This window comes from Ctenocephalides felis, unplaced genomic scaffold (assembly GCF_003426905.1).
Source record: "Ctenocephalides felis isolate EL2017-DRISC unplaced genomic scaffold, ASM342690v1 CF-g0.4_SCAFFOLD_03343, whole genome shotgun sequence".
Classification (NCBI taxonomy): Eukaryota; Metazoa; Arthropoda; class Insecta; order Siphonaptera; family Pulicidae; genus Ctenocephalides; species Ctenocephalides felis.
In genome coordinates, this window is record NW_020539497.1 from 22,016 (window position 1) to 46,300 (window position 24,285).

The 24,285-nt window shown below is 28.5% G+C and overlaps 1 long non-coding RNA gene across 1 annotated transcript in view; it reads right to left on the reverse strand.

Moving 5' to 3' along the window:
- LOC113382173 overlaps nt 1–23,300 on the reverse strand; it is a 40,742-nt gene extending 17,442 nt beyond the window's left edge. The window contains exons 1-2 of the long non-coding RNA XR_003367638.1: nt 23,251–23,300; nt 22,839–22,915 (exon numbers count right to left, since the gene is read on the reverse strand). This is a non-coding gene — a long non-coding RNA (uncharacterized LOC113382173). The remainder of the gene's footprint in view (nt 1–22,838; nt 22,916–23,250) is intronic.
- Nucleotides 23,301–24,285: the final 985 nt, after the last annotated feature.

A 24,285-nucleotide genomic window follows, 5' to 3' on the forward strand; every position in this document is an offset into this window, starting at 1 on the left:
ACAAAATGTGATCCCAGGATAAGTAATTTCATGCAGGTTTAAATTCAAAATATGTATATTGTTTAACTTTATAATACCAATGTTCCTGTTAACTATCTATTATATACTGAATTTTATATATTAAATGACTAGGGATTGCAATACTGGTGATAAACTGTTAATCATTATTTATTAATTCGATTTTATTTACTTAGACATGATATGAAGCCTTTTGGAAAGCAATAAATTTAGTTTAATGACGAGTCAAGATAATATTTTGAATTTTTGTTTATACTATAGAACCACTAGAAGATAATATATGGAAATGTTATGTATATCTGTTTATGCGATTATGGAAATTAAATATAAATTTGTTCTTAAAACTTTAAACTCAAGTGTAAAATATAACAATAAAACTAACGCTTATATTAAAATTTCCAATTTCTATTTTTAGGGTAAATACCGGTATTAATACCGCCAAAGAATTGGGCGATATACCGGTATTTCGTTATACCGGTATACCGGTATTGCATTCCCTGTCTAATGACAGAAAACTTATGTTTTCTAATATGTTTTACACTTAGATCTTTCACACGTCGTAATTTTATTTTCTATATACATATTTTACTATTTAATGTTGATCTGTAGAGTCTACTCTACATATTAAATAGATGAGTACTAAATAGACTCTACAAATATATCTGATGAGAAATATATTTTTATAAGATTGCTATTGCAATCTATTTGTAGAAACTATTTATTACTAATCTATTTCATATGTAAAATAGAATCTACATATTATATCTATAAAATCTTTGTTATAAAATTTTTAAATTGCCAATAAGTTAGTATATGTAATATACTTTATATAAGCAGATTTTCTTGACTAAATACACGTCTTCATTTACTATAACTAATCAATAGATTAGAATTAAATAGACTCTAGAAATAGATTGCAGTAGCAATCTAATAAAAAATATATTTTTGTAAGATTTCCATGGCATTCTATTTATAGAATCTATTTAATATGTAGAGTAGCATTTCTATTTGAATTTCAATTTAATATGTAGAGTAACATTTCTATTTGAATTTCAATCTAATAAATTATCTACGTCCTGAGTTTAAATTATTATAAAATCTTTGTTATCGAATTTCTAAATTCCGAATTATTGTATATGATATACTTTATTTATAGTAATATTATAGTAGAATCAAAAATACTATTTTTGCAACAATAAGCAGATTTTTTGTCATAAGGCCTTGAACTTCTTCACTTCAGAAAAAATTCTATTAAATATATATACTAATCTATTAAATATGTAGAACAACCTCTACAGATCAATTTGTATTACAATCTAATAAATAATCTATGTCCTGGGTTTTTTATTATTATAAAATCTTTGGTATGAAATTTCTAAATTCCAAATTAATTAGCATATGTGATTTACCTTATTTTTAGTAATATTATAGTTAAAAAAAGACATTATTTTTGCAACAATAAGCAGATTTTCTTGGCTAAATGCACTTCTTCGCTTTGTCTACATATTAAATAGATTAAAATTAAATAGACTCTACAAATAGATTGCAATAGATTATCTATCTATTACAATCTATTTGTAGAATCTATTTATTACTAATCTATTTAATATGTAGAGTAGCCTCTACATAGATATCTGCATTACAATCTCATCAATTATCATAGAATCTTTGTTATAAAATTTCTAAATTCCGAATTAATTAGAATGTGATATACTTTCTTTATAGCATTATTATAGTTAAATAAATATTACTATTTTTGCAACAATGAGCAGATTTTTTGTCATAATGAACTTCTTCACTTGAGAAAAAAATTCTAATCAAGCCTAGAGTTTTTTTAAAAAAATGGAATACATTGGGAAGCTTATTAAAGATGATGAGAAACAATAAATACTAAGCAAGTTCTACTATTATTATTACTAATAATTTCTACTAACAAGTTCATAATTTACTATATAAAGTTCAAAAAATTAATTATTACCTAATTTTTCAAATATTTAGCAAAAAATGCTTATATACTTCAAAGCGTAACACATATTTTAACACTCCATGTAATTGAACTAAAAAATACAAAAAACATTAAAAAAGCAATTTGCAAATTGAAGCGTAACATCTATTGAATTAAGCAATTTACATACATAATAAGTCTTCGTACATAATTTTTGGAAATTGGAATGCACCGTTAAAATTGTTTCAATAGCATACTCAGCATTTTTTTCAAACCTTATTTTTAATTTTCAAACAGAAATCCGATCTGGTCAAAATTACAAGTCGATAATTTGAAGTGTTAATAATTTTATGTGTGCGCGTGTTGTTGTTGTTCTTAACGCTGTTCGTTTTTTGGCAAAGTTTTTGCTAAATCGAATTATTTTTGTTTCTTGAGTAATTTTTAACAAGTAACGTGGAATTAAGTGAAATTACGAAAGGCGGAAGAGCATACGAATTTTTTAAATGAGGAAAATTGAGATGAGGATTAAAAATTATATAGGTCATCTTTATAATGAGATGGGAATACGAGGTAAAATTAAATCAAACCAGTTGCATATTTCGTCTAATGCATTTCAAAAGAAATAGTCTTGCCCTGTTGTGACCCCTTTTTGCCCCTTGAAGAATTTTAACACTTTCGACTCGGGAGTCGGACTGCCAGTCAGTACGCTGCGCTCGGAATATTATTGTGCTATACATATCTCTCAACTCGGAATTTTTTTTGTATCGGATTTTTTCAAAATGTGATTATATTGCTTTTAAAGATAGTGCAGTAAACGGAGCGTTTTAGGTCTGAATTTTTTTACTGTGCTCCGAATTGAATGAAACTTTGGAATTAGGTTCATCTAACCCTCAAGTTCAAAAGTGAAAACAATTCGGATTGCGCCATTACCCCCCGGGGGGATGACACCCCCTCTCAATTGTGTAATTACATTTTTTTTAAATAATGTCGGAAATCGATAGAAGAACTAATTATAAGAAAAAAATGTCTTTTATAGTTTTTCAAAAAAACTAATACTTTTCAAGTTACTGGCCACTAAAGATTCATATATTTTTGGCGTTTTTCTTCGTTTTTTTGCAAATATCTCCTAAAGTATACATTTTAACAAAAATCATGTAATGAACAAAATAATGTCAATAAAAAACTTAATAAATCGGTATTAGATAAAGTGTTCTAGGAAAAATATTAAGCAAGATTTGAAAGAGCAAAGTCGTTTTTTATTTCGTTCAAGATTTAATTGTTGTATTTAAAGCCATCTAGTGTCGAGGTTTTACATTTTATGAATTTCGGTAAAATTGGGTTTTATAGTGCTCAACATAAGCTTTAAAATGAGTGCTGTTACAAGTTTTTTGCGTGTAAAATGAGTGAGCTATCATGCAAATAAGAAGCATATACGAAGTTTTTTTCTTTTAAATCATATGGTTTAATGAGCGCCATTTCCACCAGAAATAAAGTAATTCACATTACATCTAGAATTCACTTCATTATAGACATCTTGATGGATTCTAGCAGATTCACTACTTTAGTACAAACTATTTTCAGAAAATTCACGATTTTATAAAAACTTTTTTTTCCATTTTTTTTTAAAATCGAAATTATTTTCAATATATCTCAAAAAGAATAAAAGATACGTATAAAAGCATATAGATAAAAATCAAAGGGATCTTTCTGGCTTATTTTTGTTTTTTATTATTATTCTTTCACACAAAAATTGACAGAGTTATGAATGTTTAAAGACTGCGCGGCCGCGCAAATTGGAAAAAAAAGTTTTTATAAAATCGTGAGTTTTCTGAAAATGGCGAGAAAAATTTCCTAATTTCATTACAAATAAGACTAAATATAATTAAATGCATTAATTAAATATTTGTATTGTATTGTTTTATTTATATTTATATTTTATTAAATTTATTCGTGATAAATTATGTTATCTAGGTTTTGGTACTTAAATTCTAAGATCTTTAAAAAAATATAAAAAGACTACAAATATCTCGCGGTATTTTATAAATGAAACCATTTCATGTTATTCTAATTTTTCGACCGATAACGTCTAACAATTTACATACGAGGGTTTCGTTTCTGATACAGACATACGAATTTAAGATACCGTCTTTTGATAGGGATGCATATCAAGAAGAAAGGGTTGACAAGTAGTCCTAGAAAAAATGATCCCAGATTTTATATCTGTTTTTAGATATAGAAACTGGCCCGGGACTAATAATATATGTATGATTAGATAAACATTCCGTAAATGGATCGGTAGAAATTAATTTGGATTGTTAAAGAACATGAAATGCAATTTGGGGAAAACAATTTATTATTTTCTCAATTGATCGTAAAGAAGACTGGGTTCGGTTGTGTCAGATTACATTTAAACTATATTGATTTTCAGATAGGATCCAATACAAAAAAGATGAAGTATGTTTGTTCGAACAAGTTTCCACAAATCACAAATATTATCTATAGACCTATAGATCTATATATATTTGATTTTAAAGAGCCAAAAGTCAGTTTTAAGTTCAATTTCTTTTAATAAAAATTGTTACTTGTATACTTGTATACTTTGTTTCTTATTTAGTAGTTAAATGTCAGCAATTAGTTTTGTTTAAATGAAACGTGTCTATGTTGTAACATATATTTTTAGTCCTTTTTAAGTGAAATTTAAACAGATAAAAAATATAACCTAACTAAGACAAAATACAAAGGGCAAATGAAAGGAAAATTTAATAAAAAAAAAAAATCACTAAACGTCTTGTATATTGTATACAAAAAAAATTGCTTTATTAGATTCATAAGCTTTGTTTAAATAATAATGTTATGTTGTATTACATATTTCTGATAATAAAAGTGGTTTACACCATATATTGTTTATACCTATTATTTTTTATCTATTTTTAAGCCTCTCACTCGCCTTTTTCTCTCCGGCAGGACTTAGTTATACATATTTTTAATATAAGAACGAGGCACAAAAGTTTGATTTGACTTGAAGTAATTATATTGCCAAAGCCAAACCAATTATATCACAACAAATAACTCATATCAAACATTGATCTGACTTTGTTCAGTAAAACTTCCAACTAATTCACCATTGTAGAAAAGTCGGAAGAATCAAGGTGATGGCTGATTACACATTTTTTTCCTTTACTTACAAATATTGTTGTTAAAACATTCTTAACTTTAATAGTTGTTCAGATATTAGTAGTGGACCTTTTTACCCGCGGACCTTTAAGCCCTGCTTCACCCTATACCATGAACATCTGCCGTAGCGATGGATGCAATTTTATAAGTCTTCATGACAATTGTATTATCGGCAAAAGTTCCAATTATTACATTATTATTAGTCGGAATGTCGTGTGTGTATATGAGATACAAAAGTGGCCCTGAAACACTCTCTTGTGGAACTCCAGACTTGATATTACGAAATTTTGATGTTTTTGTTCCTACTCTATTTCAGAAAAATCTGTTTGTATTCTAATATCTACTGGTAGAAAATGAGCTTATAGTAAAAATAAACTTTAACCAAGATGATTTTTATTTTAAGAATGCCCAATTGAATTTTTATATATTCAATTCATAAAAATCTAGTTATTTTAAAGTTTTTAATTTTATACTCGATATTTTTTATTATGAAACTATTAAATATTTTTATCATTTTACAATTCTGATTAAATGTGCCAAATTTGATAAAACTTGCCAACACACTTTAGTGTCCTCTTTTAAAAAGAGAGCTTTTAAAAGTCGACCGATTTTAAAAATTTTAAATCCATAGTTCAACAAAAAATCTTGAAAATTTTGAAAACTTGGGCCAATTGTGTTACTATTTTTAACTGTGGTCCTAAAAACGTTATTCATGATTACGGTTCCAAAGTTTAACAAGACTAATAAAAATTAACCACAATAACCGAAAATAGTCACAATTCACCGAAGTTCTAGGTAGCACTTAAAAGCTAATAATTTCCAAAAAACGTGAGATAGTTCTAGTAATCGCAAAAAAATCAGGAATGAAAATTTTGCATATATTTATGTTTTAGATGTTTCTGAACATTATGGCATTCCTTAAATAAATTGATGTGCGCGTGTGTGTGTATGTTTGGATACAATATTTAATCCACGATATGAGGAGCACTAATCAACTTATTTGAATGATTCAAAAAACATTTGATTCGTATTTGATGTGCTGATTAGTTTTTGGCAAAAGCAGGTCTAGCCGTTTCGAAGATACGGAGCAAAAAGCGCTAAGAAAAACACTTTTTAAGAGAACCTAAGAAAAACACTTTTTAACAGATGTGCCTGCTTAGATTGATTCAAAAAATATTCGATTTGTATTGATTGAGTGAATAATTTATTACATTTTTGCAAAAGCAGGTATAGCGGTTTTGGAGATACGGGACAAGGTTATCAAAGCAGGTCTACGATTTCGAAGAAAAGTTCAAAGAATGAGAGAACGGCGTGGCCGATTAGAGTGATTCAAGAAACATATTGCTTGTGTCTCAACGGTTAAAATTGAGGTAATGGATGGTTATTCATCTTTTTCTCTCTACTTTCGAATATTGTTGTTAAAAAATTCTATACTTTAATAGTTTTTAAGATATTAGTAGCGCTCTATCCTATACTGCGTATTTTGATTTAGTTCTTTTAACAAAGGTCGGCGCGCAAGTATAAACACTTATTATATTTAGATTTATAAAATAAGACCATGAAATTTACAGTATTACTAATTAATACATTTTTATTGATGATTGATTATTTTTATTTCGCATGTCTGATTTTTGAAAAAAAAATTAAAAACTGTATGGGAAGTTCCTGCAATTTTTTTAAGGCAAAATGCAATACACCACTAGTTAAATAAAAATTGTAATATTCTTAGGGTGTTATGTTATATTTCGAAAATCAAGGGATCATCTTGACCAATGTGTACTTTATGCAAAATATATATTTAAGCCCTAGACACAAAAATATTCAAGTTCTCATATACTATATGACATATACATAATGCCGAAAAAATTTCACATGTATTTTAATAATTAATTAATAATAATTTTTATACTTCGTCCCTGTATTTTAGGAAATACACACGCAGCATGCCGCTAACATGGCATAGCAATTAGCAAAGATTCTCTCAAGTCAAACAACAATAAAAAATGTATCTCGTACATGCGATTCCATTTCGTACCCGGTAATTATGCGCTAGAATTATGGCATATAAAAGTAAAAATCGAATGGGATTTTTCGATCAAATTTGTTTTAATAATCATGTTTGAACGGCATCACGGTCTTAATGACCTGAGTTCAGGTTGACAGAATTATAACAAAGTATGAACCCAAATGAAATATTATTAGGAAAAAAATTGATATATTTTATATATCATTTTTTGCATTAATAAAATTGTATAACAAAGATTTTAATTTCAGTATATTTGAATTCAAAGGTTGATGTCCCAATTGTAAATAAAAGTTTTAACATGAGTGCAATAAATAATAAAATTCAGAAGTTATATAATAATTGGGTATGTTATAAAAATGCGGTTTATAAAATTTATGCTTTGATTAATTCGTAGTATTGAAATAATAAATGTTTTAGTTTTTTTCATTTTCTTACTTTAACATGTCACTCATTTGGCATTTTGCAAATGATTAGTGCAGAAAAGTAAGTACTACTAAATATTCATAATATAATAATAATATTCCTTGATGTTTTTATGATATTTTCATACTGCTATTTGCATTAAATATACTGTTGAATAAAAATGTTTAAAAGAATAGATGTTTACAATATAAATAATATCATGATTGGAACTCTAAATTCATGTACCCCAAAACTATTTGTTGATAGGCGCTACAAAATCTTCCTGAATTTTGACCAAACCAATTTATAATTTCAAACTAAAAAGACAATAATCATTTGGAAAATTGAGTGATTTAGGGTTATTTTTAGATCTGAAAATTTACAGAGTTAGAAATAGTTTAGACCAGGGCTTCTCAAACTTTTGTCATTTGCGACCCCATTTATGATAACGAGCTTTATGACGACCCCATTTGTGATTGCGAGTTTTTTGACAATTAAAGAAAGAGGAATTAATATTTTTTAAATGATTTATTTATTAGGTAACAATAAGCATATGAAAATATATAATTTTAAAAATTGTTGTAAAACATACAAAAATCTAGATGCGGTGTTATTAAATGATATGCATATTTGATATTAAAATTTTTTCCCGACGCCATAATTTTCCTATGTGGTCGCGATCCATAGTTTAGGAAGCCATGGTTGATATAATTAAAGTTTTTTATAATGAATCTTTAATGAATGCGATGATCGGATATCAAAATTATTTATTTATCTGTAAAATTAGAGTTTGATAATGATATATCAAAGATACAATTCAACTAATCTCCTAGGCTAATAAGAACTTTTTACTGAAAATATATTTCTAGTAGGAAATGTAAAAAAGTCTATATTTTATTAAAAAATACATAATAAAAAATTCACTCTTAAAATCTGCAATTGTACTCGCGTTTGCAAATGTCTCACTTTTGACCGCCTCCAACTCCAAAATCGCCTATTTGAAAATCTATTACTAAAAATATATTTCTTGTATAAAACGTAAAAAAGACTATATTTACTTAAAATATATAATAACAAATTTACTCTTAAAATCTGAAATTGTACTGGCGTTTGCAATTGTCTTATTTTTGACACACTCCAACTCCAAAATCTCATATACGAAAATCTATTACTGAAATTATATTTCTAGTATAAAACGTAAAACATACTATAATTTTTAAAGAAATACATGCATCTTATACAATACATAATAACAAATTCACTCTTAAAATTTGATATTGTACTCGCGTTTGCATATGTCCCTTGTTTGAACAATTTCAACTCAAAAATTCCTATTTGAAAATCTAATACTTAAAATATATTTCAAGTTTCTACGAAACATAAAAAATACTATATATTCTTAAGAAAAAATACATAAACCTAAAATACATAATAACAAATACACTTTTAAAATCTGAAAATGTACTAGCGTTTGCAAATGTCTGATTTTTGACCACTTCCAACTCCAAAATCTCCTATTTGAAAATGTATTGTCTCTTTTAGAAAAACTAAAAATAATTGTATCATCTAATTAATTTTCTCAAAAACGTAGCAAAATGGTAAATATATTTGCTCGATCCCAAGTATCACTCACCTATACTTAACCACAAAGGTTCACTTCTTGGTGAATTTAATTTCAAGTTCAATTCCCTTTATTCGAATATTCAAAATAATATCACCTACCTCGAACAATCAGTTACTATCGAAATGCATCTTAAGAAAAAAGCAAACCAAAAACATAAATGTAATAGAGCCATAACAATAAACCCAGAATTAAATAACAAAATTCTCGTCCAAAATCACAAGAGCCGCACGCTCGCCCCCGAGCAGTAACGCACGAAAAAAATTATTGTATCGAGCAAAAGACGATTAATATAAGAATAAAGAAATATTTCATGTTTCAATTGCCAAGTAACTCATACGAATATTGCAAAAAACTGCAAAGTGTTGATATGCAATTACGGTTTGCATTAAATCACTAACTAGTTGGAAATAACTCGAATTACGATGCCAACAGTAGCAGACACACGACACGAACAAATCGAGAATGAATCTGAATATTTTATTAATATCAAAGTGGACTGACGACAAGTCGTTTGATAGCATTTAAGGACATGGAATGATAATCAAATTCGAAAGCTCGACTTTAAAGGTTGATCGATTTACATGATAATAAATTGTAATCTGCCCGAAGGCAGGTCCATGTTATGAGCGCACCACAAATCAATGATTTTCTTCCTCTACCTTGTTTACTATTTCCTTTACAGTTTATTTGCTATTATTTTTTTTTATTTATTTTTCATAGCAAGCTATACAAAATACATTCAGCTATATATTGTTACAGGTATATATTATTTGACTGAGTGAGAAGGATCGATATCCTTCCTAGGTGTTATGTGATATTTTGTAGTAAATCATTGCAGATTCTTTTTTTTTGAGACGCTTTGATGATAAAGGCTTGAGCAGATCTAACGCTAATTCATTTGGATGACGACTTAGACGAGCTTTGTATCTGGCGCAGTAAAGACTAATTTCTTCTTCTATAGTTCGAATTCTGAGATCTTGATGTATCAACCAATTGGGAACGTATTTTGGAGCGTTCACGATTTCTTTCAGAATTTTATTTTAGAACCTTTGTAGAATAGTTATGTTCGATTAACTGGCCGCACCCCATAGTTGTAGACTGTAGGACCATATTGGTTTAATAATTGTCTTGTATATTAGGAGTTTATTTTCTATTGTGACTTGTGATTTCCAGCACATTAACCAATTAATAATGACCATTAATCACTTCATATTCGTTTTTATAAATATTCTTTTCCAAACTTCTGCTTCCATGCTTCCTGGTCCTGTGCTTTGGCTTTCAGTTCTCTATATTTCCCCTTCTTGCGAAAGTCGTCAACCATCTGCATTCTTCTTCTTTCCAGTCCTTCTATTTTGTCTTCGACGACGTCATGTGGAAGACACTCTTTTTGCGGAATGGGTCCGATCCTGTTTTCTTATCAATTAACATGTACACAATTATATTAAGACTTTGTAAAACTTGTAGAAATGTGGCCTGTACTTGATTAATAACTATTAAATAGAAAAAAATACTTTGCGTTAGATGGTTAAGCAACAAATCCACTGAGCAATTTCAAGCCTTTCATTTGCGATCCCTGGTCGACATTGGGACATCTTCTTGGTACACGCGCAAATAAAATAAAGCAGCCTTAAGCCATCATCTTTAACTGCTCTTGGTATATTATTTCAATTGGCATTTCGGCCTATAACCAAATTATACCATGGCAAAATTACTGCCAATTATTGATTCATCGCGCCTACTTAAGCACCGGACGACTCCCATCTTATTCCAATTGTACCCGCGCCACATTACCATTCATCCACTAAGATAATGCAAGGAATGTTTTTATGAGATTTTTCAGTTGCAATTCTGAATATTGATTAGAAGCCAATGTTTTAGAAGATTTTACGACAATTTTTTTGAAAGCCACGGGCACAATGTATAAAATCCTCCATCCTCCATCCTTTATCCTTAATGAATGTGTAAATGAAGTAAGTGTGTTGAAATACACAAGGTTGCTAAAGGCATTTCACTAAAGAAAAGGTTTATAAAAATACTAAAACACGAAAAAGAAAAATTTTAAATGTTATATGCAGAAGCGATTAATTAGTCTAGGTAGAATAAGTATATTAATAAGGCTGGGCTAATAATCATAAAATACTCCTCAGCCAGGTTTACGAATAGGTTTTGCATACAGGTATTTATAAATTTTGAAGATTTTTTCACTTCAAATTTTATCTATTAAGTTATCTTTAGCAATAACACTCGAATGTAAAATTCCATTTCATAATTATATTAACTTCGTTCGTCTCATCTCTAATATTTACTTAAGTCAATTGAGCGTTTTGTGTCTGAATTTTTGTACTGTGCTCCAAATTGTATGAAATTTTGGAATTAGGTTTATCTTACTTTCAAGTTCAAACGTGAGAATAATTTAGACTTCTTTGCCACTTTCCGAGGGGATAACATCACTCTTAGTGGTATTTTTTTCTAAATAACGTCGGATATCGATTAAAGAACCAATTATAAGAAAAAATTTCTCGTTTAATGTCTCTAATTACACTTTCGACAATATTCATCTCAATATGTCTCTCACAACATATAATCTACTCATACATATTATTCCTTCGATATTTATATGCCATGCTATTTACGTCAACAATTATACAAAACTCAGAAGAAATTTTAATTGATCAACTGAATCTTTTAGACCATTTTCAATTCTCATATTAGTATTTTTTGTACGTACTATAAAAACACGTCTCTAGATATCAAAAGTTCATCAATTCTTTATATCATTAGCAGAAAGCTGATAGCATTAAAAACCTATTAATAAAATTTCTAATGAACTTCGTACAAAAATAGTAAAAACAAAACGTAATTAATCAATATGTAAAACCTTAGTTCAAATGACCACAAAATATTAAATTTTCGGTTAAAAAAATAAGTACCAAGCAAATAGTCTGTACAAGACAACAAAAGAAAAAGTAAATAAATTATGACAAATACAGCTAACTACAAATAGTTATTGAATTATCGAGAATACAAGTGTCCAAATCAATTAAAAATAAATTATAATAAATAAATTATCTAAAAAATGATCAAGTCATCAGAAACAACTTCTATTTAAAAGAGGTTCAATACACACAATAAATCTCTTTTTAGAAGACACTGGATGGTTGGTCTAAATCTATTCGATATATTTTATTTTTAGAATTTCTTTAATACTGATGATTTTTAATTGGATGAATCAACCAGAAAATGGCTATTTCCACTTGGAGACATATTTCATACATTGCTACATATTTTTTTATTTTGCATGACTATCTATTTCACATCGTACTCATCCTTTTTCCTGTGAAATAGATTAATATTCAGAATGATTTATAGCTATTTCCACAATTACTTAAAATTATGGAACGCCTTTATTCTTCAGTGCATGTATCAAAAATACAGAACCCACCCACTTTCATTAACTTCTAAATCGTTCTACAAATACTTTTATATAAAAATCTGTTTCTTTTCTTAATATAATTTTTTTATTCAAATACATGAGTCCTGGCTACCGGCCCGCTACCTCGTCCTATTAATGTATCCGCTGGTAGATCATTTATTTTTTACGGGGGTTGTCTAATTTTGATACGGAACGATTTTTTTGATAGATTTTTGTTAAAGAATTTTTTCATCGGAATAGAAATCAGGGATTGTTCCAATCCACTTTACAAAATCATGCATGTGAAATTTGACTGATGGGAATATGAAATAATGTGACTAAAATAAGTCAGGTATCATGATAAGTAATGAATAAAAAATATTTTGAATCTTACCATTAAATAAACTTCTAATACAAATCAAAGTTAATATTCTAATACTAATCAAATACAACAAATCAATAGCTTATTTTGAGTCATAAATTGTCCATTACATTTATCATCAATCATAAAGAATAGTTATCACCAATCACAAAGGAATGTCACAGGAACTTAATTTTTAGTACATTTGTTTTTGTATTTAATGAGTTGATGATAATGATATTTTCTTGCTTAATGTTGACAAGTCTAATTTTGTTTTAAATTAATACTGATCAAACTATCTTTTAATTATATAATTTGAATTTCATTATACTACCTCATTGTCCTTCTTTATATCATCTCTTTCAACAAAGAGTAAATATTAAATCGCGGTTGTTCTAATAGATTTTATCCTGTCACTTTCAACTTCGAAAGGATTTTTACATTTGTGATAATTATAGTTTGCCTATAATTAAATTATTGTTATAGGTTATAATAAAAATCACTCTGGCGCTTGGAGTGTTTTCTTATGAAAGCAAATAAACGTGGGAACTTTGCGCTCAGAAATTATTTACGTCATGTGTATGTCAATTGTTGGGCGCTTGAAGTTTTAATTATATGAATAATAATGTAGGCACACAGGTAAAAGGATGCGTGTGTTTCTATATTTTTGTAATAATTGATGATCAGATTTTGGAAATATTTTAGGACCAAAAGATACAGAATCTTATATTTTTCCCATCTATTCTATTTTTAACCTTCCGTAAAGTAAGTTATTGTAATCGTCCAAAAATCGAAATTGAAAATTTTTGCATTTCTCGACGTTTTGAAGGTTCCTGAACATTTTGGCATACCTCAGAGAAAATTGATATGTGTGTGTATATGTATGTATGTATGGATACAATTTTTCGGTCACGTTTTTGGGCGCACGGATCAACCGATTTGAATGGTTCAAAAAAAATTCAATTCCTATTGATAGGTAGATGTGCTGATTGGTTTTTGGCAAGGCAGCCGTTTTGGAGATACAAAGCAAAGAATGCAGAAAATATAAATCGAGTTTTTGAGAGATCGGGGCATCGGATTTGAATCTCAAAAATTTGAGTGTTTTTTAAAATATATCGTCGAAAGGTAAAATTTTTGAACACATACCCATAATACTTTATCCAATTTTTGTATCAAACCATGAAGAAGTTATTATGGTCTACAATTTTTGAAAATCGATTTAGTTTTTTGGATATTTTCAAAGTTTACCTATTCAAGAACATGAGTACAAGAGGATTTTTCAAAATTTAAGTTATTTTTGGAGATAGAGCTGTTTGATCACGATAATCCTCCTATGTTTCCTTCGAAAAATCTGATTTTCGATACGATACCCACGATTTCTTAGCTTCTACAGATCCGATGTGCTTGAAATTTTTACAGAGTCTTTTTAAAGACCTCTCTTTTAAATCTTCACTTGATAAACTGCGCTCATCCTTAAATTCCGATTTTAACTATTTTTTTTAAAAAAAATGTGAATATCATAAAAAGTTGTAAAAAAAACTTGTTTTTAGCAGACAGTCGCAATTTTGTAAAAATAATACTTTTAACTTATTCGTGGTTATACAAAACTGATATTATTATAGATCAGGGCTTCTTAAACTATGGATCGCGACCCCAAGTGGAGTTGCTAGAGATTGTAAGGTCAAATGTATCTATATTATTTTGTAATATCACGATTTTTGTATGTCTTACAACTAATTGTGCATGTGTATATTATTTAATTACCAAATAAATAAAACATCCAAAAATATTAATTTCTTATTTTTTATATTTGTGTGGGTTTGTCAAGAAACTTGCAATCGTCAAAAAATTCGCAATCATAAATGATGTCGCGAATAACAAAATTTTAAGAAGCCCTGTTCTAGATCATATATATATATATATATATATATATATATAATATATATATATATATATATGTATAGATATATATATATATATATGTATTAGATATTTATATATGTGCGGGTTGCCAAACGCATCGCGGCTTGTCAACACGCACACATGTTAATGGACAGATTGCCCATATATTGACAGCACAGAAAAAAAAAACAAAAATAAATTCAAGTGTCAGATCGTACTTGGTTTTTGTTTCTCCCTAGTCGAATTTGCCTTATATGTATAATTCTTGAAACCTTTCTTTTCTATTATAAATAAGAAAATACCAATAACGTTTGATAATGATCAGTATGACAACACATAGTGTCGTGGATATTAATCATATATAAAAATAAACGAAATATAAATAATATTTTCTGAAACTTTTATATTGTCTATCATTTTGGTATTTAATATGGACCACGCTTCCATATTTTGGTGACCCCGAGAGTGAAACTAGTAACACACAACAGAAGGTAAGAAGATCAAGACATATTTTGAAGTAGCACAAAAAAAAATAAATTGAAGTCCAAGAAGTACTAAGAAAAAGAATTTTTAAAAATATAAATAAATTATTATAATGGCTCACAACCGCCATAACTAGAAGAACATTCTAATCCTACAAACTGAGACTTGACAAGCACTTCAAGATCAACAATAACACGTGATCAATAAATCACTATTATATGGTAAATATCGATATAAGCACCATGGCAACAGATAGGGAGCAAAATTTGGAACCGCCCACATACACTCAACCGCTAACTCACCAGCGAAGGGCCACATACACTCAACGCTAACTCACAGCGAAGGGCCACATACAATCAACCGCTAATCACCAGCGAAGGGCCACATACAATTCAAGTTAACTCACCAGCGAAGTGTCAAATATACTCCTCCGCTAACTCACCAGCGAAGGGCCACATCTACTCACCGCTAAAATCACCAGCGAAGCACGTAAGCAATCAACAAACTAAACAAGCCACACGGCCAATTTATCACCAATCTCAACCAAAAGAATTTACAAGGAAGTTCAAGAATGGCAGTCCGAGTGCGAAACAATCTGTTTTCATTAGGTCGGAGTGATGTAAACCAACTTATCGTGGTTGTCAACACGACAATTATGACAGATTGGCCATATATTGACGCACAGAAAAATAAACAAACTAAATTCAAGTGTCAGATCGTACTTGGTTTTGTTTCTCCCTAGTCGAATTGCTTAAATGATAATTCTTGAACCTTTCTTTTCTATTATAAATAAGAAAATACCAATAACGTTTTATTAATGATAGTATGCAAACATAGTGTCGTGATATTTAATCATAATAAAATAAACGCAATATAAATATATTTTAATGAAATATCATTGTCTATCATGGTATTTAATATGGACGTTCTATATATATATATAATATTATATATATATATATATATATATATATATATATATTTGTTTTAGATTATTTTGAGGGCTGAAATAATGCTTATGGTCATGCTCCAATTTTTTTATTACTATTTAAAATTTATACATAACTTGTTAAAAAATATAGTAAAAATATTGTTAAGTCGAGATATCATAAAATTATCAAACCAGATATTCTGGCAAAACAAACTTCTCATATATAGTTTTATACAACAATCAAAATCATTCACTAATACAAGCAGTAATAAATTTTCTCCTTGAATCATTTTATGAATATGTATCCTATACCCCCCTACTTCAGTAACCATGAGACTCTTATATGAATCAAATGAGAATCAACATGAATGAGATAAGAAATGCGTATATACTACGTGAAGTAAGACTGACTCCGGTTGTAAATTCATTCAAGACGCCTCGGTGTAAAGTTACATGTAGGATTCTTGTCGTGGGGACATGGAAATAACATGTGTAATCCAATAGGACTTTGGAAATTAAGATGTACTAGAAATTTAGATTATAAAGATCGATATAAGATAATGTATGTCAAATAAGAAAACAATGTTAACCAGATTGTTGTATAAAGATAGTTCTATTAGATCAATTTATGAATGATGGAGTCAGTGGGCAGTGATCGGTAAATTGAGTTGTTTTTGGGTGTGTTAGAGAAAATTATTTGATTTTATGGATTTTGAGCTAGTTACATAGATCGTCAACACTAAATTGCAAAATCATTTTGTTTCACAATTACCTTTCTTTTTAGCATTTCACCATTTTTACAACTTTTGATGAACCTTGTCAAAAACAGTAGGAGAGACAGGGTATGCCACATTTTGATCAGCAAAAATTTAATTAATTTACAAGACAGCTAGAAAAAAAGTAGTAATGCAAGAATTTGTCTACGAGGAAATACTCAAATACTGTCCTTAAATAGGAAGGATTAGTCCTAAAATCAAACCATACAAGATAAGGGCGAGCGTCACAACCGTCCACACCCGATGACTTTTGGCTCTAAAAAAGCAATTCGGTCTGCAGATCATGTTAATGTAGGACGCGGACTCAATGCAATAATGGAAACTTGTTTGAACAAACATAATTTGTCTTTCAACCTTTGAACCCCATCTCAAAATCAGTATAGTTTAGCTGTAATGAAAACTATCACTGTAGTAATCTAGCACAACCGTACCCATACTCTTACATTTTAATGGTAATGCTAACATTTGTCTACGAGGAAATGCAGAAATACTGTCCTTAAATAGGAAGGATTAGTCATAAAATCAATTCATACAAGAAAAAGGCGAGTGTCACAACCGTCCACACCTGATGACTTTTGGTTCTAAAAAAGCAATTGCACTGCACGTGCAAGTGCACAACCGAGCACTTTCGGCTCTTCAAGCATGCCAGTCTACAGATCATGTTAATGTAGGGCGCTGACTCAATGCAATAATGGAAACTTGTTCGAACAAAAATACTTTTTCTTTTCCTCTTTGAACCCCATCCCAAAATCAGTATAGTTTAGCTGTAATGACAACTGTCACTCTCACCTGGCACAACCGCACCCATTTTTACCTTAACTTTTTTAAATCAGGACCTCTCAAAGCCCATTACATAAATCCATTTACCTTTATACATCACTATATTTAAGTTTAACATCTCAATTCAGCAGAACAATATTAATTTCGATTTGTTCGCAAGTAAAGGGCGACCGTGTTGCGTCCGACTAAATTTATTGTGTCCGAGATAAAGCGCGAGAGAATTGAGACAGGTTTACTGCATATACGCGAGCATTATGCGATTCAGGTGTCGTCAACCTTTCATAAAAAATTAGTAGTTATTTATAAAGAAATATCCTAGAAAAGCATATCTAATAAATGCTTAATTAACAGCAATCTGTACCAACTTGATGTGAACATTCCGTTTTAGATCTCACAAGTGGAACCTCAGGTTTACTCTTTTGGGATTTTGATGAAACTTTGATAGTGATAGAGTTGATAGTCAAACCAAACGCTTTAAAATATTAGAGGTATATGAGAAGGTTTTATTATAAAATCTTAATCCAAAATTTTTATTTGAGATATTTATTATTATCTAACTTAATTCAAAAAGTAAATTTTCCTTCTTGAAATAATATTGATATACTTTATAAGATAATATTCAACTCAATACTAACTGTAGAGGGCGTCCATTATTCACGTAAGGCTTTTAGAAGAAGGGGAGTGATTTGACCCAAAATTACGAATAAATCACGTTGGAGATGGAGGGGTCTAACAAGGGTCACAAATTTTACGATTTTTTCGTAAACTCGAAAAACTTGTTCGAAAAATTTTACGTTACTAAAAATACACATTGGGGTAAGGGTGGTAATTTTAAATATCAAGACATATCACCAAGGGGGGAGGAGGAGATGTTCCAAAATACCTGAAAAATCGATCACGTGATTAATGGACGCCCCCTAAAGTTTATGTAGATGACGCTGTTTTATCAAAATCAAAACTTCCAGTAGGTAAGTTACATTAATTGCAAATAAGTAGAAATTAAATTTTTTTGGATATCTTTACTTTTAGAGCATGCTGAACATTTTAGCACACCTTAGAAAATATGGATCGTATGTTTGGATACGATTATTTATCAACGATTTTTACAATATAATTGATTTCGATGGATACCCTAATTAGAATTGTATTATGTTTACATCCCCTGATTAATCCATTGGGCACTTCCTTTTGTCGAGACCTCTGACTATAGATCCGAGATCAGAGATCCAAGATCGTGTGATTTATTAGTGATTCGCGACGCAGAGTAATTGGATTTCGATTCACACAATAATTTTTAGGACGTGATATCTGTGCGAGACCGTTTTCTTATCAGACATTGTTTATCTTATGTGAATATTGCTGGTACAGGGAAAAATGTATTGGATTTTGCAGTAAATACTTTGAAAGAAATTATATTTAAAACTATACAGAAATTGCTTTGAAATATTATCTCACGAACTAAAAAAATGGATAGTATATAGGACATAAAAATAGCTTTAGAAAATTCTCTAGAATATTCAATTTTTTTTCAATTAATGCACGAAGACTCCGGCATAACAATAAATGATAAAATACGAAAAAATACGAATACATTTAGACAATTACAAAAGCAGCCTCGAAGTTCATCCAAACTCACTTGTCAGAAAAATACTCCACAAATAGTACTAGGCAAGATAAAAAAAATATATTACATTAAATATTTTATTTTCATCATTTCTGCTAACTGGTCAGAAGATTTTTCATTTTTAAAGTCATTTTACTACAGTTTTACTTGTTGTCCATTCCAGGACAGGTGTAAAAATTACTATATGATGGAGAAAAAAAAAATCTCAAAACTATTATGAAATCTACAATTTTAATTTATACGGTTTTATTATCTTAATTTATTAAATTAAATATGCCTTTGCAATTCTATTCTGAAAATAACAAAATCGCGCCTTACCTTACCTTACAAAACCTGACCTTACCTGACGCAGGTTCAGTAAGCGAATGAAGGAAGAGTCAAGAAATAAAGATGGAATAATATACGTCGGTCTTCGACTTTGGCATTATCCCAAAAAAGCGGTAGAAAAATACCTTAGAAGAAATAGAAAGAAAAGACGGAATAACATCACAATATCAGACAAAATAGACGCCACATCAACGACCAGTAAGATTCATATAGTAAATCAATGATAAAATAAATCATATGAAATTAACATAGGATTACGTTCATTAATCTCCCAATTCATCATTGTAGATATGTGTTGTATTTTGCTGTTTTTCAAAAATTTGTTAATTAGTCCTTTTATTTATTTTATTTATTTCTATACCATAGGCAGGGTAAAATAGGACAAACCAGGTGGAAACAGGTACAATTTTTAATTTATAATATAGTAATAATATCTACATTATCCAATCATAACGAAATACAAATTTCAAGGGCTCATTTTTTACAAAGACCATATTGCATTCAACCTGGATCAGGTACTTCGCAAGAAATTTTTACCAGCAGTTAGAATGACTATTAATTTAATTTATCTCTTGCAAAATTGTTTTTTTTAACTTAATTTACTTTTTTAATAAATATTTTCAATATTTAATCATTATGAAATACAAATTTCAAGGGCACATTTTTTACAAAGATCATACTGCATTCTGCATTCAACCTGGATGAGGTTTCTTGTTAGAAATATTTACCAGCAGAGTATTGGGATAATTATTAATTTAACTTATCTCTTGTAAAATTGCTTCAATAAACTTAATTTAGTTTTATATTTAATATTTTCTTATTGTTTACACAGTTGCCAGTGTAAAGATTTAGTTGATCCGTTTTACATCATCCAAATGTAAGCTTTTATAAAGACTATATAAAAAAACTGTATAACTATCTTAAAAATAACAATTCATCTTATAAAACAACGAATACTTAAGAATTATATTTATGTATGATAATCTCAAAGCCAAGAAAATACCAACGAATATAATAACTTTTGTAACGAATATTGGTACATGGCTGATAAATTCCTGATTAAGGTAATGTTTGGTTACATATCTTTTGATTTCTACTATAAAATAGTACGTTAAAGTATTTAACTCTTTACTTGGTTTTGAAATAATGGTGGTGTAACATTTTCCTCCCGGACCTTAAAACCTCATCTAGCCTATGTATAAAAATTTAAAAATATATTTAAGAGACCTTACAGATATATTATTGAAATAGATAAATAAAAAATTAATTTAATTTGCAGCAATGGAATACTCCGTACATTTAAGAAGGAACCAAAATGTTAACTAATTGAATTTTTATATTTATTTATTTATTTTATTACGTAGAACACTCAAATTATTTAAGAGAAATCAAAAAAATTAACTAAGATTTTTTTTAAATTTAATACGAATTTATTTATTATATTTAAAAATCATTTTTAAAAAATCGATAAAAAACTTAATTAATAATAATATTAATAATAATAATATCTATTGCAAGGTAACAATTTATAAAATTTTTAGAAATTGAAATAGATAAATAAAAATTTAATTTTTTTTTTTATTTTTTTTTATTATCTCTTTGATTTACAACTGTCCAGTAAAGGACATTCAATAAATTTGATGAATTTAGAATAGTCGGCCGAAAAGAGACATTGTATACTGCAAGGGCATGTTGGAAAAAACCACTCAGTAGTTGTTGTTTCATTCGATATAAATTTCACAATATTTTATTGATAATTATATAATTTTAACAATTTACTTATGGAATAATTTCTTATAAATAATGATTAAGTTATTTCCATTTTTTATCAGGAGAGTTGATGGCTTAAATCCAGTGGCGCTTTTCTTTTCAATCTTCTTGGATAGTTCTCTGTTATCAAAAATTTAAATTGTATTATTTTTGTCAAATTTTATGAACATATTCAATAACAATGAATATGTTGAAAATGTGTATAAAATAGTAAAAAAAGTAAATATATAAAACAGGAAAAATATCTAACGAAAATCCCAAATGGGAAAATAATAGGCGAAATAGGCGAAAAAGGAATATGATTACATGAAGAAAGCATAGTTTAATACTTATAAACATCACATCAATTTTAATCAATTTTGGATTCACATTAGATTCTTACCAAAGTCGCTGGCCTACACACTAATACGCAACTGCATTAGTGTGATATTCGTACAACTGCATTTTCGGACTCTTACGCGTGCTGTGAGACCGAGAGAGCTTAACACGGAAACGTGGAAGTCGGAAAGTATATAAGCATACAACGACATTGTTCAGTCAATAGTAGTGCATTTAATAGCTTCCAATTACAACACTATGCAATTTGCTGGCTTCCGCAAAATTAGACGTTATATTGGAATCAGAGGTTGATTCGAGGATTAAATGATATTTTACATATCGACTGAAACTATTTTAGATACTAATAATGGTATTTTATTGACATTGTCTTGATGTCATGTGCTACTGGTAAAAATTGGAAATGTCAACCGATATGAAGACAGTCGACTGAACACTTTGGAATTGTACAAACGAGTGAATAGCGGTGGTAAGTGCATTTTTATTGAAAAAAGAAAAAGAAACTAAATTGAGCCCATATTTGGTACAAGTATTTCTTCTGCACAATGTCATCACAATAGGATTCAAAGACTATGACGAAACAATGATATAATAAAGGTGATTGACGACTAAAAGTAAAATAACTAAAATCAAGAAAAACGAGTTGTTAACAATAATAAGTGTTTCAAAAAATAGTATTCCATATTATAGATTAAAAAAGAACTTGAATAGGACCACTTTTTAAAAAGAATGTTCACTACACTGATAAAGAAATCAATGAATAAACCTCAAAAAACTCAATACGCCTTCAATATAAATGCAATATCAACAGAACAATAGCGGAACCATAAAGCTTAACAGAATCTCAGATTTAAGTAGCAAAATTAAATTTGTTCCAAAAAAATTATTTAAAAATGTAAAGCATTCTAAAATTTTAGAATGAAAAAGATTGATAAAATAACACTAACCTTTTTAACCAGTATGTAGCTATCAGTAGTGCAGGATTACCTGCAGTCTACAGCCCAGCATATCCAAATGATAAGACCTATATTAAACAAACAAAATAATAAGATATAAAAATAATATGAAATAAAATTATAGTTATTTTGATCAAAGTGAAAACAGTGAAAAAACTTTAAAATGCTAAATTATAAAAAATGTAGGTAATTAGATTTTGACAAATATCTATTACAATAAAGCTATGTAGTACTTAATCAAAAATGTGCTACATTCAGCTAAAATTTGAACTCTCAACCGACTAGAGACTAATATAATCTCAGAATGAAATATAACAAAATAAAATTTTTCCAAGAAATTATTTTAAAATAATAATGCTTACTGAAATTTTCGAATGAAAAAGATTGATAAATTAATACTTACCTTTTTATACCCAGCAATACAGGATTACAAACAATCTACAACCTGATACTAGATAACAGTCAAAAACCAGAACCTATATTAAATAAAATCATTATTATAAGATATGAAAAGAATATGAAAAAAAATTATATTGATCAAATTGACAAATATGAATGAACTCTAAAATGCTAAATTATTTATAAAAAATGTAGGTAATTAAATTTTAACAAATGTATACAAGGTCTACTACAACTACTATATAAAAATAGTAAAATCAAATTTATAAAATAAATCTATTTTAAAACAAAAATGCATACTAAAAATTTCGAATTAAGTTTGATAAAATGATACTAACCTTTTTAACCAGCAATACAGGATTACCAGCAATATACAACAGCAAGATCTATCCTAAATAAACTGATTATAACAAGATATAAAAACAATGATAAAAATATGTGAAAAAAAATTGCCGATTAAATATAGCTAATTCAAAATCAAGTAACTTTAGAAAAAAGGTTTGAAGCAGGTGTCTGAATATGATAGATAAACATGAACTTAAAATTTAATTAAAAATTTAAAATACCAGATAAACTTACGGCGAATAAAGAACTAAATAATGAAAACTGAAATTTAATTGAAGTTAAACTGAATAAAATGTGTTATAAAAAAGTGATCATGATTGAAAATTTCGACTATATCCGGGCGTAGCTTTGGACTGAGGGACACTTCTTGATATGTTATTCAACACTTCACTCACTATAATACACACTATGCACTGAAAACTTATTGAAAAAAATAAACTTTAAAAAACACCAATTCAAATACTCGAAACAAAATGTTTCAAAAAACGACATAAAATGAAATAAGTTTTGGCTTCATTATAATATGCATTTCAAACTTTAGTATTGAAAAAATACAAACTTTGAAATAACATTTTATAATGATTTTATTATAATAAAGAAAACATGCAACTGGACTTACCCTCACGCCCATCTCAGCAACAATATCTTGAGTTGACCTACCTGTAACAAAAAAAAAAATATATTTAAACTAAGA